This window comes from Heterocephalus glaber, unplaced genomic scaffold (assembly GCF_053883595.1).
Source record: "Heterocephalus glaber isolate CG9 unplaced genomic scaffold, H.glaber_assembly_v1.0 deba00000676, whole genome shotgun sequence".
NCBI lineage: Eukaryota > Metazoa > Chordata > Mammalia > Rodentia > Bathyergidae > Heterocephalus > Heterocephalus glaber.
Genome location: NW_028258156.1, coordinates 17,036,815 through 17,040,106, shown reverse-complemented (window position 1 = coordinate 17,040,106; position 3,292 = coordinate 17,036,815). Strand labels below are relative to the sequence as shown.

Sequence of the window (3,292 nt, the reverse complement as noted above, 5' to 3'; positions counted from 1 at the left end):
CCAAACCAGTCCTGCTCTAAGCCAGGAGGAGTCTCAGAAAAGGCCTCTACCCCACAAAATATAAACGCAACTGTACTGGGGAAAGACTCCTCCCTGATAAGAGCAGGACCTGCAAGACAAAAAGGTTGTATTTGCCCGTTCTCATTCCTTCCTATTTATGGTGCTTTATGCGAGGCTGGCTGCCTACTCCTGGCTGCCATCTTGTAACAGTTTGCTGTTAATTCTGCATATGATACAGCTGAGAGTGGACCATAGCAGATGAGCCCAATTCTAAATGTCTCCTTCCTAGAGGCTGAAGCCTCTGTGGTGGAATATTCTGTGCAAGCCAATGGCATTTCAGCTGCTACAAATGGTCAGCAATCTTCACACTGCTGTCAGGAGACATATTAGAGTGTGGCTGTCCTACCTTCTACTAAGCCCCTTAGTTGTTACTTTGATCTCATAGCATCCTGGGAAGCCCAAGGAATAGAGTTTATTAAAACCTAAAGTCGTGGAAAAGCAGCCTGTATTTCCAACCTGAAGCAGGCCTTGAAAGGTGTGGGCTGAGGGGCATCAAAATCCTTCATCTAACATAAAAGGAATTTCCTTATTACCTGTTTTTCAGATCTGAAAGAGATTAATTTCTTGGAGTCATCTTCAAGTGTCCTTTTTTTTTTTGGGTAGCAGGGATCAAACTTGGGTCCTTGTGTCTTCGATGCAGGCAGCAGAACCACTGAGCTAAATTCCCGGCCCTAAGAGTCCTTTCTTAAATCACATGTTTTCTTGAGCAAGACCAGCATCCTGTGCTCGTGCACTCACATGTTAACTGAGACAAAGAGCAGAATAGAATCTTAGGATCTGTGAGAGGTCAGGATCTTCTAGATCACCTAGCCTCAAATCTTTATAGTTGAAAAGCCGTGGGCTGTTACTTTTTTTGTTAATGGAAGGCGGCAGCTGCTAAGTGGGACCCAGATAACCGCTGTCTGAACGGGTAAAGTCTCCCCTATCTCCAGCTTTCTGCTCGCTTCCAGGGCCAGAGCTCGCCAGCATGTCTGTGGTACTGCCCAATCGCTCGCAGACGGGCTGGCCTCGGGGAGTCAACCAGTTCGGCAACAAGTACATCCAGCAGACTAAGCCCCTCACCCTGGAGCGCACCATCAACCTGTACCCTCTTACCAATTACACTTTTGGTACAAAAGAGCCCCTCTATGAAAAGGACAGCTCTGTTGCTGCCAGATTTCAGCGCATGAGGGAGGAATTTGATAAAATTGGAATGAGGAGGACTGTTGAAGGGGTTCTGATTGTACATGAGCACCGGCTTCCCCATGTGTTACTCCTACAGCTGGGAACAACTTTCTTCAAATTACCTGGTGGTGAACTTAACCCAGGAGAAGATGAAGTTGAAGGACTAAAACGCTTAATGACAGAGACACTGGGTCGCCAGGGTGGAGTCCTGCAAGACTGGGTCATTGATGACTGCATTGGTAACTAGTGGAGGCCAAATTTTGAGCCTCCGCAGTATCCATATATTCCTGCACATATTACAAAGCCTAAGGAACATAAGAAGTTGTTTCTGGTTCAGCTTCAAGAGAAAGCCTTGTTTGCAGTCCCTAAAAATTATAAGCTGGTAGCTGCACCATTGTTTGAATTGTATGACAATGCACCAGGATATGGACCCATAATTTCCAGTCTTCCTAAGCTGTTGAGCAGGTTCAATTTTATATACAACTGAATTCCTGCACGGAGGAGAAGTAAAAGAAGCCATCTCTGTGAGCACAGCTATAAACAGTGTAGAAGAATAAACATGGTAGAAAAGTTTTTTTGGTGTTTATCCTTTTCCCAAGCCCTAAATTTCCCCCTTTCTATTGTTTGAATAGTAAAGTTAATATGAAGAACTAGATAGTGATGCAAATAATGTAATGTTTACTTTTGGTTCTACTCATGCTTTTTTGTACAACATTAAAGAAAGTGAACTTCTATTTATATTTTTTTAATTTCTCATTAAACTTTGAAAACTAAAAAAAAAAAAAGAAAGGAAAAGAAAAGCCGTGGGCCAGTAGTTGACACAGATAATGTACACACTAGAGCCAGAATCCTTGTTTCCAGATCTCCAGCCTAGCTGATTCTCAAGTGTGTTTTTTCCCCAGTGCTGGGGGTTAAACCCAAGACTTTGTGCATGCCAGGCAAGTGCTCTACCACTGAGCTATGCCCCAGTGCAAATAGCATAGTTTAAATGCCTGGAGGAAACTTGCTGCGATTTCTCTAGCTGGATCTGGAGTCGGGCTTGAGGCTTCATTTGAGTAGTAAGTTTACATTCAGCAGGGGGCAGAAGGGAGGTGGCGCCAAAGGAGGAGCTGAAGGACATTGGAGAAAGCAGACACCTGGCTGCTGGCCCGGGACTCTCTCTCACCTTTTGACTACTGGAAAGGGTGATTCCTTTTCTTTCTTTCCACCTCCATGTTTCCTTCTTGATAGACTGATCACATGCTTGTTTTGACCATTGGTCTAATGAATGTCATCACATGCTAAATTTACAGTTGCTTCACATTCTTTAAAGAAGCCTATTACTGAAATTTTGAAAATAAATCACTGCTGTGTTATTGACGTTTTGTGTATGTTACTTTTGAGGGATCTTCAAAAAATTTCTTAAAATGTTAGGTTAAATATTCTAACATATTCCCATATTTTTGTCAAGTATTTAGCAGTCTATAAAGAAATACATGCACCATTTAAAGAAATTCTGAGTTTTTTTTTTTTTTACAAGGGAAGAATTCGTTGCAACGCTAGTGGGAATCAGTCACTGCTTTAGACATGTGATTTTAAAATATGCTCTTCCAAAAGAGCACCTTCATAATTGTTTTTATGGCTTGTTATTGCAAAGACTCCTACACAGTCCTATTCCAAACATTTCTAAAACTATAAATCTTGAAATGGTTTCTGTGTTCTCTTGCCCTCTGGTGGCCAAATTGAGACCTTCTTTGAAAACATGTCACTCAGAGGCTGGTGGGGGGTCACAGAGGTACAGTTTCCCTCCGGCTTAGGTTTCAGTCTCTTCGTCAAACATCTCCTTAACAGCTGTCACGCCAGTGGTAAAAAGTCTAGCTTTAGGGCCCCCTACCCCTCCATCGCCTCCTATCGAGCTATCCATTATCTGATGGCTCCAATTCATGAGATCTGCCTGATCTCCAACATCTTTTGAATTTTCTCCCTGTGTCCTGTGATTAGTAACTTGTTATCGACTACACTATTCCTGAATTAGCTCTACTGTATAATTAACTAAGTTATCATATCAGTAAGTAAGCCAAAGGTGTAT

The 3,292-nt window shown here is 42.5% G+C and overlaps 1 pseudogene; it reads left to right on the top strand.

Moving 5' to 3' along the window:
* The first annotated feature begins 988 nt into the window (after nucleotides 1-988).
* Nucleotides 989-1,958, top strand: LOC101720364 (cleavage and polyadenylation specificity factor subunit 5 pseudogene; annotated as a pseudogene).
* The last annotated feature ends 1,334 nt before the right edge of the window (nucleotides 1,959-3,292 follow it).